Raw genomic sequence first — 17,410 nt, 5'->3', positions numbered from 1 at the left:
TTTTATTTCTGTAGCTCTTATTGTTTCTTCTATAGCGACATTAAATAGTGACGTTGATAGAGAGTCGCCTTGTCGTACTCCACTTGCTATTTCTATATTTTTGGTGATTCCGTTACCTGTAATTATTGCTGCAGTCAATCCTTTCATTGTCATTTTCGTAAGCTTTATAAGTTTCATTGGTATATCTAGGTTTTTCATGTCTTCTATTAGGTCGGGTCTTGTTAAGCTGTCAAAGGCTTGCTTGAAGTCTATGAAAAGGATGTGTAAGTCGAAATCGTGTTCGTAACATTTCTCAATTGACTGTGTGATTAGGTGAACTGCGTCTATTTTTGACCTTACCCCTCCAAATCCGTGCTGGTAGTCTCCTACATACCGTATAGTGCTGATATATAGATAATCGAGAAGCTAGAAGCATAATATAGTCTAATGATGCAACACCACCCATCGTTGCAACAGCTGCAAGATACAGTTCTAACAATAAATTCAAAACTAATGCTTATACCAAACAGAGAAGCCTGGCAGGAAGAAAGAAGATATAGCCATACCAGCGGAAGCTACTGGGTACATTGTTTGCTCAAAAACATGGGAGTGTTTAGGAGCTATAGTAGCGAAGGAGCAAGGGATACATTACCTGACAAGTCTATCTAATAATGACAATTAATTTTCCAAGCGAAAACAACGAAGGTCCGACACTGCGTAGGAGAAATAGAAAGGTAAAAGAGAACGTACCTTTCAGTTGCTATCTTCACAGACAAACAGGTAGCTCTTAAGGCACTCTATTCTGTAGAGGTCAATTCTAAGCAAGTATGGGATCGTGTAAAGTCCTAAACAATATAAGAAACCATAGAAAGGTTACGGTAACTTAGATTCCGGGACACAAGGATCATAAAGGCAATGAAAAAGTTGTTGGAATGGGCAAAAAAAGCTCATCAACGCCATTTATTGGACATGAACCCTTCTGCGGCGTTGCAAAAGCACGAACAGGAACGGCTACAATAAAGTGGATAACTCACAAATATCTGGATTGGTGGTCAAATTCACCAGGACGAAGACAAAAACAGTTCATTATAGATCCTTCGCCACGAATTTACGGCAGATCTAGGTAATAAGCAAAGAGAGGAAAACAAAAAGCCATGGTAGGTCTGCTAACAGCAGTCAAGCTGAAGAGGTATTTGGAACTGAATTAATTTTAAAATTGATGCGTTAGTTTAAAAAAACTTTTGTCGATCCTCCCGCTCTCGTGTATCATACGGCCCTGCTTTTTCAATTAAAATACTTTATTCTTCTTTCGAAAACTTAGCTAAAGGGAGAAAAGTGTAATTGGGAAATGGAGCTATAAAAAAGCATTTGAGTCCGAAATTAAACTGGCGACTAAAAATTGGACTTTAGCATAATTTTAAAATAATTAGTTTTATAATTTCCTAAAACATTTTTCATCGTCTTTTACCAATTAATATAGAGTCGAATAAAAAATATTTCAATTGATCTAATTTAAGCCATAACTGAAAAGGGAATTAATAGGATAAAGATAAATGAAAAATTTGCTCGAATTTTTTTATTAGTATTATAACGACGGGTTTTTTGTTAACACATCTTAAGCATAAATTTTCCGAAAATGGGATTTTTATCTTAAATGATTTCTTATGATACTTTACAGCTAATTCAAAATTATTTTTCTCATAACATCCTAAGTGTCTAAAATTGAATTTAATTTCTGTCGTAACCACCGCATTTCAAGCTCATTTTGTGCCTTGGTATCGTAAACAGCAAGGTAGTACCGACAGATGATGGTAAGCGCAATAAATCTGGTCAGTTACGTTTGCATATTTTGCCGCTAACGATAAGATTAAATGACCAAAATGCCCGTTAGCCCGACCGCACATCAAAGAAACATGAAACGTAAATTACGTTTCATGAAAATAAACCACTGCTAAACAAATATACGTCCGGCCATTTATGAAACTCTCCGAAAATAAAAATGTGTCATGAGCATGAATCACACTCGTTTCATTGGTAGGCGGACTTTGAGATTTGTTTAGCAATGTTTTAGTTTCATGAAACATGTTTTTCGTTTCATGTTTCATGTTTTTCGTTTCATGTTTCTTTGGTGTGCGGCTTGGCTTAGGATTACTCAGTGTTGTCTTAAATGCGTTAGAACTCATTTTCGGTTTCGGAATAACGGTTTCCTCATCGGAGCACCTGGGTAGAGGCACTGAACTGCAATCAAATCCTTTCGGGGTAATTATCAAAATAATTAACAAAGATGAATCCAATCAAATCTGAACCATCTTTTCTTTTCTTTTAATTTATACTTTATTCTCTTTTGTGGATATTAAAGGAAATAATTCGCTAAAACTATAATCACTGTGGAGGACAGGACGTGAAATGCAATTTTAGATTTAACTTGACGAGTATTTCGCCAATCTGTTATGCTTTATTTTTCCAACTTAAAAATCTCAGATGATAAATAATGTCGAATTTTATTTCCTGACTTATTTGACTTTCGATTCATAGATAGTGCTAGTAGCATCTCTGGTAGTTATTTTGATTATTTCATTCATAGGAGATTCTGACCAATAGAAAGCTACAGAAATCTAAATTAAATTGACTATTTCACTCATCTTAAAATTTTCACATAATCCGACCAATCACAAACCAAAGACAGTTTGTGTTATCGCGAAAACACCAACTGTCTTTCAATTCTGATTGGTCTATCAGCTTCGTGTTTTCAACAACGTAACCATGGATACCGATCGCAAAGCAAAGTTTGACGTTTGCCAAAAAAATTATTGTAGCTGTATACGTCAAAATGAGTCGTTTCGGTGGTACTTCAAACGAAGTTAGAAACCAAAACATTGAAGAAAATATACCGAGTAACACAAGAAAATCTAAATCTTATATATGGAGACAATTTATGATGTTCTGTGTGGATCGCAACTACAAATTAGATGCAGAAAATAACAACGAAAGACTAGCATTCATTCTAAAAGACTGGGCCTTTAACTATTTATTGTTATAGGTAAAAAATAATTATAACAAATTATTTATAGTTATAATAAATATTTCATGATTATGACTAATTTTGAATTATTCAAAAAATGGGTAGATTTGGGTTACCTAGATCAAATGTATTATAATTCCTTCCTCTCATTCTACTGAATTTTTGACCTATCACTTTGTTCGTGAAATAGTCTAATAAAATACCACTCGTGATTTAATTTATCTTATAAGTCTGTCTTTTATTTCTAAACTCAACTGAGTTGCTTAAAGAAAACACCACTCGTCCTACGGACTCGTGGTGTTTTCAAGCAACTCAATTTCGTTTAGAAGTAAATCGACAGACTTATCGCGAAAATTGAATCACTAGTGGTATTACTATTGATAATTTTTGATAATTTCCCGTCGTCAAGTATATTACGTCAGATGCCCTTCGTTGATACGAAAAAATACATTCAGTGACATTAATGACAATTAATGTTTTAAAAATTATAAAAGTGATGACTTTCAACCGTAAAATATTTATAACATCTTTGTGTATAATTGTACTAATTTGTACTTACATAAATAAATTACAATAAAATTTTGGTCTTGAACAGTTTTATTCATGAAATAATCGCAACAAATTGCACTCGATCTCTAAAATTAATATAGAATTTTTGCCCTCGTGACACTTTTGACATAATTTCACTCGACTTCGGCTCGTGAAATTAAAACTGTCAAAGTGTCACTCGGGAAAAATTCAATAATTTTAGAGCTCTTGTGCAATTACTACTGATAATTACCCCGAATATACCGAGCTGTATCGTCGCCCTCGCTAGCGAAATTATGCCAATTTGATTTTTTGCACAAACTTACTCAAAAAGAGGTTCTTATAATATATCCACAGGGTGCCGGTGCTGTAGTCGAAATAGTTATTTTTCTACAACCACTATTTAAAGTGCACTTTTCTGCACGGTTTTATATTAGCAAACTTGACATTTTCTCACAGTATAAGATATTTGACATTAGTGTGCAGAAAAGTGACGTTTCTGTGCCGCAAAGTGACGTTTCTGTGCCGCAAAGTTCTTTCCTGCACAGTTGACTACCTCATTCTGAGTAACGTCATATTCTGTTTACATCCGTGGACTACCGCATTCTGAGTAACGTTATATTCTGTTTACATCCGTGGTTAAACTTTAGACAAATATATAACCTATAAGACAATTATTATATTTAACTATAGCATTGAAACTAAATTATGGATGTTACAACTGTTTTATTTTACAATTTTATTCTTATTAAACATTTTATAATTATCAAATAACCAATAAGGATTTAGCAACCTGTGCAAGAGACGTCGAATGAAGTAGGTTTTGTGTAAATCCGTGACTGCATAAATATAATGTCAATAATGTGTAATAATTGTTTAAATTTAAACAAATTAAGGCAGTGCATTAATTTTTTAACTGATTTCTGTGCAACTTATTTAGGTATAAGGAATTTAAATTGATTAGTAGGTATTAATTAAATACAGTTTAAAATTTATCACATAGGTACGTATTATAATTAATCGTCGTTTGGAAATTGTGATTTTTATGAAAAACTGTGGTTGTAGAAAAAGTATAGTGTGAAACACGTGCAGAAAGGTAATTTCTCACTCGTTTGAATTGCGGCACTCGCTTGCGCTCGTACCGCAAATTTTCAAACTCGTGAGAAATTAGTACCTTTCTGCACTTGTTGCACAATATACTATTTCCTAACAAGTGCAGAAAGTCATACTTTTCCGAACGCGGTTTGCAGTTTGCCCAACGACGCGAAGCAGGAGTTCGGCAAGCAGTCGAGTGCTGAAAAGAGACTTTCTGCAAGAGTTAGGAACAATATTTTTGCTATGAGTTTTTAAGAAATGACCAAATCTTAATCAATAAATTTAATATGATTATTTCATTTATAGGAGATTCTGACCAATAGAAAGCTACAGAAATCTAAACTAAATCGATAATTTTTGATAATTTCCCGTCATCATGTATATTACGTCAGATGCCCTTCGTTGCTACGAAAAAATACGTTCAGTGACATTAATGACAATTAATGTTTTAAAAATTATAAAAATGATGACTTTCAACCGTGAAATTAATATTTGTAAAAACTGTTTATCTAATTGTACTAATTGGTACTTACATAAATGAATTACAATAAAATTTTGGTTTTGAACAGTTTTTTTCATGAAATAATCGCAACAAATTGCACTCGATTTCTAAAATTAATATATAATTTTAGAGCTCTTGTGCAATTACTACTGAAAATACATACACAAATTAATTCTTTGACAAGGTTGTCAAAACCAAACTTACAATGTAATTAGTTAGCATGACGACGATCTTGGTTTCAATGACGATGATTCAAAACGACTGTTACTGTCTACCGATTTGACTTTCGATTATTATGTCAAAATAATTTTATTTCATCGAATTGTCGCGTTAATTTCATTAAAACAGAAACACAATAAGACACATTTGAAATAAAATAGTAAATAATATCTAAATATTAGTTTATTGCATGTATTATAATTATTTTTAGGCCATATTAAAATATCTACACGCGTGTGGAAAAGTAAAACGCGTGTGGAAAAGTAAAACGCGTGCAAAAAAGTGAAACTTTCTAAACTAAAACGCGTGCGCGAAAGTAAACATTTTTCACGCTCGTAGAAAAAATTGTTTAAACAATTTTTTTTAAACAAATTCACAAAAATAATTTTTTCATTTCGAACAATTTTTTTTAGATAATATGGGCTATTCTGAGCAAACAAGGTCTCTTGTTATTTTTTTCTAAAATTGAATGATGTCCAGTTATATGCGATTAAATTTTGAAAAATGCGAAAATGGCCATATTTAAAGCTTACCCAAGAAGCAATTGGACGTAATATTACGACGTCTTAACGTTGGATTAAATGCCCCAACATTAATACGCGACGTTGCGACGACGGTCAGAAAACCGCTATTTGCACCTAAGTGGGGAATAGAAATACGGGTTGCCTCGACGTCCCCCTCTCGACTTCTCAGCTCGAGATATTTTATCGTCAAATTACGTTAGTTTTTAGGACTTTGGTCTTGTAAATTAATAGTATAAAATTCTCTGCCACAGAAGTATGGCCGACACACTTCATTTTTACCAAATAGGTTAATAATCTTGGAAGATATTAAATCATCAGAAACTAAGATGCATGACGGCCTGTTGATACTTATTTAAGTATGCTCCTACTCTATTCAGAATATAACCTAAGTGACTTGTATAATTATTTTATTAATCATCTGCCTCATTGCATAACGCAATCGAAAATTTACAAACGCAAGGAAGAGTACTGTTAAACTAGGTATAAATATTGCTAAAAACTGAAAGCGCCTCAGAAACTTACAGGTTAAATCGAACAAAACGGTAAAAATAGAAATAACCATCGTAATTATAAAAACATATTATTATGTCTAGACCCATACAAAATTATCCTTGATTTATATATAAGCAAAATTCTTCAATTAAAATCAAATATTCATTAGAATCTAGCAAAAAAATTGCTAAACATTATGTTTCAAAAAATGGCTGAACCATGGCGATCTTTCATTAATGGCGGATTTGACTCGCGACCTAAATTGCACTACATTTTAACTGATTTGAACAAGGTCACCCCCTGTCGACCTTTAGTATAATCTATTTTTACCTTGCACACCTCGAATTTACCTACTTGTATACCTAATACGTCCTAAAGTAAGCGCAAACAACCTGGTCTTGACGACAGACTCCCGACGACCGGTCGTCGTCGTGAACACGCCTTAATCTGGTGGACGATTTCTAGAAAAACTAGAAAAACCAAGTCTAAAAAAGTAAGGTTATGTTATGCAATGTAATATCTGTCATATTATAGTCATATAAGTCAAGATGAGTCAAGTCAGACAGGCCCCAATCAGCAAATTTTTACGTCGTTTTGTAGTTGGAAACTAAACAACCAATTGTCGAAAATTTAATTTACGACGTTGGATAGTCGTTGACGTTTTTTAGTAAATTACAGGTATCTTATAAAAAAACTTTGACGTCAGGTTAACGTATAGAACTTTACTTAAGTACTACGTTGTTATTACCTACGTTGTATTGTCGTTCTCACCTTCCCGCAAGTACACGCAACAATCTACCATATACCTACTGAGAAAACACCCGACGTCTCCTGAACGTTGGGTTTGATACTAATAAATACTCTGTAATCCCCGACGTTGAGCAGTCGTTAAATGTCTTCCAGTAAATTACATTGTAGTATAGAGGTTATACCCGACGTCAGCTTAACGTTACACCTTAGGTCTGGCGCATATTGAACCTAAGCGAGTCACTACCTGCGCTGGTGGGACCGGTGACCTGTGCAGTTATTTTTCTAGCGTGGCGCATATTGATCACAAGCTAACCCGACCGTCGGCTGTCGCCGTAACGAATAGAGACGGGCAAAATAAGTGCAAACGTGTAACGGTTACTATTGATACCGGTTCTCAGTGGTACTGAGTACAAATACTGATTACAAAATACTGATGTATCTGATCCTTGTACTGAATTGAGTAGGCAACTAAAAAACGGTAGTTCCGTACATGTAGCTAGTAACGTTTTAAAAATATCTTACACGTCCCTAGTAGTCGTAGCGGTATGACTTTCGAAAACATCGAATTTGATCATAAGCGGCTGCATAAAAAGATATCTTACACTGAGTATTCTATTTCTACATACCTTTATAATAACAAGCATAAGTTAAACACTGCATTGATTGTGATTGCAAAAACGGTTCGCATGTTTTAAATAAGATTTTTGCTGATTATGTTTTTGCTAAAATATTAAATAACACAAAAAATACAATTCACAACCATCATTTAATTTTTAACGATAAACAAAAGTCTAATAAATATATGATGCCAAGTTTAAAATTGATCGACTTTGTCGATAACAGTGTCATTAATAGATATTTTTAACCATGAATTATTTTCCAATGATTGTGTGGATTTAACATACATACTAAACAATTTTTTGATCTGTAGAAAGGAGATTATAATTATGACACATTATGGTACTCCTTATTTTTCAAATAATATGTTCTTGTAAACGCATAACTTTGATTTATTGGCTAAAGCCACACTAACTACAGAGCCGTGCGGTACATCTTTTTAATATGATGCAAGTCTTCGAAATGCCGCCTCTTGAGTATTAGAGAAACTTAACTTTTATTTTTATTAAATGAACCTACACAAAATGAAGGACATATTTTATTTTAAAAGCAAAACATACTTTATAGACCTGGATCCGGCAAACTGAAAATTTGTTAGTAGCTTAACGGTGTCTATTCGGACAAACTTTGATGTACAGGAACACTGGAACAGGGGAAGGTTTAATAGTGGAACAGTTTAAAAATTTGGAACGTCACATTACGAAAACGTCCCATTTATTTTTTCGGACAGAACAAAAAATCGATGTGTTACCCTTTCATTAAACTCTCATGCAAAAATCAGACTGCTATTACTAAAAAACATGATTCCTGTTATTCCTAATTTTTCCATGAGAGTTTAATGAAATGGTAACAAATCAATTAGAAGTTCTGTCCGACAAAATATATGGAACGTTTTTGTAGTCTGACGTTCCAAATTTTTAACCTGTTCCACAATTAAACCTTCCCCTGTTTCAGTGTTCCCGTACATCAAAGTTTGTCTGACGAGACACCGTTAAGCGATTAACAAATTTTCAGCTTGCTATTAATCAACTTTTTGTTGGTACGCGGGATCCAGGCCTAGAAATACTATGTCACAAATGATGGCGTAATCCCTTTTCTATAGGTAAAAAATTTTTGTAAATATCATTCATTTCTTAAATCTACACAACATTATCATTAAAAATGATCCATTACTAAAAACCGTTAAGCATATCTGTGAATATCGCATAACCCTCAAATAAAATGTGTCATCATATCGGGCTTGTTCATGCTTAAAAATAAAATATGTAGACAAGATATAAATATATGTAACAGGTAAGCAGTTTTTGCAACGACAATCCAATCACAATCAGTGTTGTTTATAATAATAGTAATTCCGAACGAGTTCTATTAGCTTTTCTACGTCCATCTCGAAAACAAAACCGCAACTGAGAATTGAGTCACGCGTCCCACGACACCAGAAAACTGTACGCCGATGACAAACGTTCGCATGGCTAGACCTGGCCCGTATTGACTGATATTAGGATGCGCAGAACTCTCTACGCAACTCGCAGGTGCCAGGTTGTGTTCGCTTAGGATCAATTTGCTCCGGGACTTAATCTAATAATTAACGTTGGTATTGTCAACGTTGGATTGTCGTTGTCGTCTTTCCGAAAAATACGATACTCGATAAAACACCAACGTCCTCTGAACGTTGGCATCTATCCTAAAAAATACGTTGTAATTCCCGACGTTGAGTAGTCGTTGATGTATGCCACTTAATTGCACTTATACTACAGATAGGTTAAGACCGACGTCAGCTTAACGTCAACCCTTATCCTAATAATTGACGTCGTTATCCCCGATGTCGGTTGGTCATCAGATTATATTACTTATTAGCAGCAAAGTTGGTACATAGAAAAAACAGACGTTGTCCTTGGTTAAGGCTTATTGTGAACCAATTTTGTCCTTAAATTAAACGTCCCTTTAGGATAAAATTGGTTGCAGGTCGTAAAATTGCTACTTGGGCAATAATTCGAGTAAAAATTATTATTATGAAATTCAAAAAGTGACGAAATCAAGCTTTAAACTGCTTCTTCAAGGTCCTAAAGAGATTTTTGTCATTGTTTTATTACAAAGCTGCTATTTTTAATTATTAACAATTAGGGCTATAGCTCAACTGTATCGATGCCCAAGTTAGCGAAACCATTTCGATTAGATTTTTTGCACAAACTTACTCAAAAAGAGGTCCTTATAACACATACATAGGGTACCGGGTGGTGCCGTGGTCGAAAAATTGTTTAAATATTTTTTTTAAACAAATTCACAAAATTAATTTCTTCACTTCGAACAATTTTTTTTATATAACTTGGTACATTCTCAGCAAAAAAGGTCTCTTGTAATTTTTCCCTAAAGTTGATTGTTATTGAGTTATATGCGATTAAAAATTTGAAAAATGCGAGAATGGCCATTTTCAAGGCTTAATAACTCGAGTAAAAATTATTATTATGAAATTCAAAAAGTGACCAAATCAATCTTCAAACCGATTATTCAAGGTTCTAAAGAGAGTTTTATCATTGTTTTATTACAAATCTGCTTATTTTAATTATTAACTTAATTAGCGCTATAGTGCAACAGTGTCGTTGCCCACGTCAGCGAAACTATTTCGATTAGATTTTTTTGTACAAACTTACTCAAAAAGAGGTCCTTATAACACATCCACAGGGTGCCGGCCGGTGCCGTAATCGAAAAATTGTTTAAATATTTTTTTTAAACAAATTCATAAAAATAATTTTTTCACTTCGAACAAATTTTTTTTAAGTAACTTTAATTTTTAATTTTTTTAAACATTCTGAGCAAAAAAGTATTTTGTAATTTTTCTCTAAAATTGAGCATCAGAGCATTCAGATCCATCAGAGCATTCGTTGAAAAACCGACAAAAGTAACCGCTGGGCAAATTTACCCATTCAGTATCAAAATATGTTATATCGACAACCGTCACTCATTATTGTACTCATTTGCCCTCATTTGCGGCAGTAAACTAACACTTTATTGTACTGAAAGAAGAATTTTACTTTACCTGCCGCGATTAATCGAGATTCGATGTAAGTGACCGATGGCAGTAATCGATTATTTATTTGAGTAACTTAAAAGTTATTTACTTTACAATTGGATATAGTAATTGAGTCAATACTCACAATCTTAAGTTTGTATACTATACCAATTATTATGTTACTATATCCAATTGTATAATGGACTCGCATTGGCAACCCTTTCATCATTATTTACTTTAGTTATTTAAAAATATTGTACATAATTTGCGATATTATCAATTAAATGTATGTCAAAAAGTGAAATTATGTAGTATTTTGCATTATATTCATATAAAATAAATTAAAACTTTACCGATTTAGTAATTATTCAATATTATATTGATAACTATCGAATAAAAATTGAAAGCAGACATCTTGCAAAAGTTATATGCCATCACTCTCATGAAAGTATTATGACGTTTAAAATTTAAAAAGTTCTTAAATTATAAGTAAGTGTTATAACCAATATCAAATGCGATAAAAGTTTGTATGCACCACGTCAGTAAAGATTCTTTATAGAACTCGTCCGTTATTCGCCTCGCACGCTATGTTCGATCTGCTCATAATATCAGACTCGTTCGATAAAGAGTAACGTTATTGACTTGGTACATAAATAACTATTATAACATATGTAGTATAAAATATTCAACTGGATCATAATGTAATCCCTCGAGATCCCTAACACATAAGTTACCTTTACTATTTCCAGATCTAATAAGAATCTACGTATGTCCGCTGAACAACTTTGTAGAATAATTGATGGATTCGACCGTTACTTGATGGAAGTTCATTTTATCTCACAATAAAACACTGAAAAACGTTTGTTTTTCTATACTTCTACAAAATTTATTACAACTATGTTATTACTACAGCTGTTTCGGCAAACTGCCTTTCTCAAGTGATATATTTTACAATGTGTTTGCCTTTTTAAGTCTTTAACTGAAGAGGTTGAGGAGTGGGGAGCTGTTTGTCTCGAGTTGGTCATTCAGAATTATATCTGTATTTTTCAATTTATTAATTTCCATTGATTGAATCAATGGAAATTAATAAATTGAAAAATACAGAGTTGGTCATTCAGAATTATATCTGTATTTTTCAATTTATTAATTTCCATTGATTGAATCAATGGAAATTAATAAATTGAAAAATACAGATATAATTCTGAATGACCAACTCGAGACAAACAGCTCCCCACTCCTCAACCTCTTCAGTTAAAGACTTAAAAAGACAAACACATTGTAAAATATATCACTTGAGAAAGGCACTTTGCCGAAACAGCTGTAGTAATAACATAGTTGTTATAAATTTTGTGGAACTATAGAAAAACAAACGTTTTTCAGTGTTTTATTGTGAGATAGAACTTTGTAGAAATTGTTATTTCAGATAAATAACACTGTGGAATTTTCCTTAAAGAAAAATTGGTATTTTTTTACAGAACTTTGATCTTCGTTGGAAAATATAGTCACGTTTAATTTATTATATAGAACGTGTTTTACTAGTATCCCCACTTAAGTATCCTTTAAATTACCATATTTGGCTTTCCCACAATGATTCTAAGTGCAGGTTTTGAAAAGAAGTACTGCAATGATGAGACTCAATTTTAATTTACAAGAGGCTATTTAACAATTTCTTTTTTTTTTATTTAAACACAAAACCACATCAACCGTGCAGGGTTATTAGTGGATATAACAATACAAAATATTACATTAAATAGAGTTATACAATTTGATGTCTTTTAAATATGTTAATACTGATGAAACTTTTTTGGTGAGGATTGTCTTGAGGTCGTCGTCTGTGATTCTATGGGATCTTCTTTGGCTTAGCTTCTAGGTCTGTTCTTACAAAGATGGCTACTCCGCCACTTGCCTGTTGTGCTATTCTGTTTTTCGGAAAACATTGGTAGTTTTGAAGATTAATATTGGATTGCTTAAAATGAGTTTCTTGAAGACATAAGATCTTAGGGCACGTTTTATTTATTAGAAGTTTTAATTGTTCTAAATGGGTATAGAACCCATTGATATTCCACTGTAATATATAGGGGTTGGACATTTTCGAGTTCTGATTGAGAATGTATTTCATCGGTCTCTTCTGTGGAAGAGAAATTATTGGGTCTTAGTTTCTTTCTTAATCGAGTTATATTATTTTTTAATTTTGAATTGTGGGTATAGGCGTGAACAAAATTAAGAATCTGAATTAATTCGGCTGTTTCGTTCGAATAGTTTTTTGAGGTTATTTCGGGATGTTTTGCGTTTAATGTGTTTTCGAGAGAGTCACATATTTCGTCGAAGTTAAGAACAAATGGTGGTGATCTGTTTGCGATTTTGTCTTTAATTGTCTCCAGGGAAAGTAAAAGTTCATCTCGAGAATTTCTTTTAGACGTTTTTGTTTTTTCTTTGATTTCCTTTTTACTGGAGAAGTGAAGTTATGAGAATCGGACTGTGTAGTATTTTCGTTGATTTCTGGAGACGATGAGATGAGCCTTTTTAGATGTTTTGTGACGTTTGGAATAATTTTAGGTTGTGTTATTTCTAATGGAGTAAGATTGCTGATCTTGGTGGAAGTTGATGATGTTGGGATTTTTAAATTGTTTGTTTCATTTGTATTATTTGTAGGTCTTGACATGTCGTCAGTTTCTATGGTAGATTCTAATTGGTTATTAGAGACCTGTACGTCTGGGATCTGATCTAATATGTTTTGGGAAAATGCTGGGTGATCGTTAGAGGTGGATATTAAGGCTTTGTCAGAAAGTTTTTGTTCTGTTTGGTTATAAGGTAGATTTGTTGTATATTGTGTGTTTTGGGAGGTTTCTGGAAGAGCTTTAGAAGAGGTTGGAATAGAATTGGTTGGGTCAGCATTTGTTGTATTAGAAGTGGGTGAATTAGAATTGGTTGAGTCAAGATTGGTTGTATTAGAAGTGGTAGCATTAGAAGTGATTGTATTGGCGTTGTCAGGACATTCTGTTTCCTGGTGACCAATAGTCTTACATTTTGAACAGTTGAAGCCTTCTATAGAAAGGTATAGTCTGTAAGTGGTATTATCAGGAGAGATCATGAAAGAATCGGGAATGGACATATTTTCTAAAAGTGTGATAAATGTTTGCCTTCTAAAACTCAAGACATGGCTATATTCGCTTTCAGGCATTCCTACCCCAAGAAAAGTCATTTTAGAGACGGTGTTTATACCCATTTTACGTAGTTCTTGTTCAATTAACGTGGTTGGAACAGAAGGACCAGCGTTTGATATTATCAGTCTTTGAGCTGGAGTGATAAGTCTTCTTATTTCTACTTGAGTTTCTTTTATATTGACGTATTTGTGGGAATGCAGCAATGAATCAACCGTATTTTTAGAGGAAAGATATATACATATTCTATTGTTGGCTATTCTGGAAGCGAAAGATACGTTACGTGGACCAACTATTGAACCGACGGCTATGATGTACTCTTGGACTTTGGTTCCTTTAATACTAGAAAGAACTATGGCTTCGTCTTTTGTTGGTTGTATAAACGTGTTAACAACACTGGAATATGAGATGTGAGATGAAGTTTGGGTAGTGTTCATGGTGTTATTCAAAGTCATGTTTGATTAATTTTGGAGACGTTCCGGCGAAATTCCGGCCCTGTCGCCGGTTCAAAAACTGGTGTGGATCTTGGCCCAAAACTGGTCCTATTTATATTTCTTGGATATTTTATAGGTTATATTATTATTAATATAAATATAATATATGGTTTTTGGTACTCACGTTAGGTTTGCGAGGTTTACATGGTGTTTCCACTATAACAATGTGGAGGAACTAACAAAATAATTTTAAATTGTGTTTTTATCATTTAAAAACTGATAAATTTCGCAGCGGTTTACAACGTGATGTATATTATTACTGTCAGGACCGTACTCCTAACAATTTCTGTTGCGATTTTTTTTCTGTTGGTTATTAATATATGATCAGATGGGCATGGCATGTGAAACGAAGTAACGACAATCGCTTTATAAACAATGTGTTCTGGGAAAGGCCAGATGGAAAAAGGTCTATAGGGCGGCCTATAAAAAGGTCAAAAGATGCAGTCAAAGAAGATCTAGAGAAAATGGGAGTGCGATAATGGGAATTAGGGGCACAGGACCGACAAACATGGAAGGCAATAGTAAACGCGGCAAAGACTTACGAAGAGTTGTAGCGCCATTGATGATGATGATTATGGTTACTTATATGAATTTTTGAAGTTATACTTCTTTAACCTTCCGTTACTCGCGCAAATTGTTTGTGATCGGATACTCGGGCACGGTGCAGAAGACCGGGTCCAGAAATATGGGTCAGCAATATGTATTTAAAAAAAATTTGTGTGTAGTTTATACGCACGTGAGAAGTTATACTTCTATTATAATATAACTTTATATTATGATTTCAACGAAATCAATATATCTATCTACTTTGAACAGTTTTTTTGTATTGTATTTAAGTATTAAACTAATTTTAGAAAGAAAAAAACGAATACCAAAAATTAAAAAAAAAACAAAAAAAAAATGATATGACTTTGTTAGTATTTGAACAGCGGACCTCTCGATCCCTAGGTGAATACTCTAGCGATCAGGTACCACCATTTTTGTATTCAGTCGATCATTTCTCGAACATAATTACAATCACGGTGACATAAATATACATTAATTGAAAATAAACATTTTCAATAATACTTATTAGGAGGAAGACATATCCACAGACATAAAAATTATAATATATTTATTAAAAACACTAATAATATATTCTTTTCACACACACCTTATTTGCGCTACATAACTTAAAAGATGTAGCGACTAATACCATATTGTCGGTGTGCGCATGCGCCAGGGAATGTAAAAATTCACCCCCGTGCCTAAATAAGTATAACTTTAAAAAAATTTTTTTTTGGAAAATTGTGTACAATTATATTATTTAATGAATATATGATCATATAATTTTGTAGATATGCGTTTGTGTCAACATTATATTACTTTAATAGCAAGTAACATTGTCCATCTTCATACTCATACGTTTCCTCGTCAGTCGATACTTCCTCAAATAATTTTAATAGTATTTGCTTCTCCTTCTCTTAATTCATATCTAAATATAAATAAATAAATATATAAACATTGAAAATAAAAAAAATCTCTTAAATTACCTTACTAATTAAAACTATCGACGTCTGATTTAAACAAAAAAATTGTGCACAAATACTCACACGCGGTGTACCGCACCGTGTTGCCTAATAATAAAAGTAAAATACTCTTTTTTACACTGCACGTGGACTTCACCCACAGTTGACTGATGACTGAAGAGGCATATGCAGCAGCAATTCAAAATCTCCACTACAATCAGAGCTATAGGAAGTTATTTAGACGGGCGGTCTCATAAACCGTGTGCGTGTAACGGAGGGTTAAGCGCGATTGGGAAAATTTTAGAGGGAAGCATTTGAGATGTGGACGTATCAAAGAATGCTGATAATCTCCTGGAGAGACAGAATAACCAATGAGGAAGTACTAAGGAGAATACAGAGCAGCAGAGAGATACTGGATTCCACCAAAATAAGAAAACTTCAATACTTAGGTCATATAACACGTGGTGACAGATATGAACTCCTAAAATTAATTATGCAGGGAAAGATTCAAGGAAGGCGCAGCATAGGTAGGAAAAAAATGTCCTGGCTGAGAAATCTCACAGAATGGTTTGGATGCTGCTCAACTGAACTTTTCGGGCTGTAGTATCAAAAGTGAGAGTAGCAAGGATGATTGCCAACCTTTGTCGCGGAGATAGCACGTAAAGAAGAAGAAGGGAAAATTTTGAGGGTGAATTTTTACGATGCGCGAGAGGTTAAAACGACGGTCTTAAGTTAGTTGCTAAATATTTTATGAATAACGTCAGTGCAAATAAACAGTACAAATAAACAGTGCAAATAAACAGTGCAAATAAACAGTGTGAAAAAAATATACTGGTATTTTTGCTAATTTAATTATATACTTACGAACAAAAATATTGCATATCATGCATGTGGAATGAAATTTTTTGTGCTGATATCCTTAGCCCCCTGTATCATAGGAATATGATTTCTTTTCTGAATGCGATGTTTTAAAGTATTATAAAAATGCTGTAATTGGATTCAAATCTAGTCTGAGCTTAATGCTGGCCAGTATAATTTTTAAATTGAATCTCATCAAGGTAATTCTTCACTATGCTAGCGACATGAAGACGTGAATTAACACAAATATGTTATATCCTATACGGCTTTCAAATGTCAAAACATCATCTTAAATTCTTTCACCTCCACGTGTTCGGTATGCTCTTTCAAAGCAATACCGCTCCGTAGCACTATGCCACCACCACCAAAACTAATGCTCTCGATGAGGTTACAACTGACATACTGTTCGCCAACTCTTCCGTAGACGAAGTATTTGTATATAAATCTTGCTTCCATATGATGAACGCTACGCCAGATGTAACCTTATACGGAGTGTTAGTTTTGGTGGTGGCGGCATAGTGCTATGGATCGGTATTTCTTGGAAAGGAGATACCGAACTTGTGAAGGTGATTGGTTGAATGACAGCTGATATGTACATTAAAAACATTTTAGAAGATCATGTTTGGCCATTTGCCAGCCATATTGGATAA

Source organism: Diabrotica virgifera, chromosome 4 (assembly GCF_917563875.1).
Source record: "Diabrotica virgifera virgifera chromosome 4, PGI_DIABVI_V3a".
Taxonomy (NCBI): Eukaryota; Metazoa; Arthropoda; class Insecta; order Coleoptera; family Chrysomelidae; genus Diabrotica; species Diabrotica virgifera.
The sequence above is the reverse complement of the archived record's forward strand: the minus strand, read 5'-3'. Positions refer to the sequence as shown.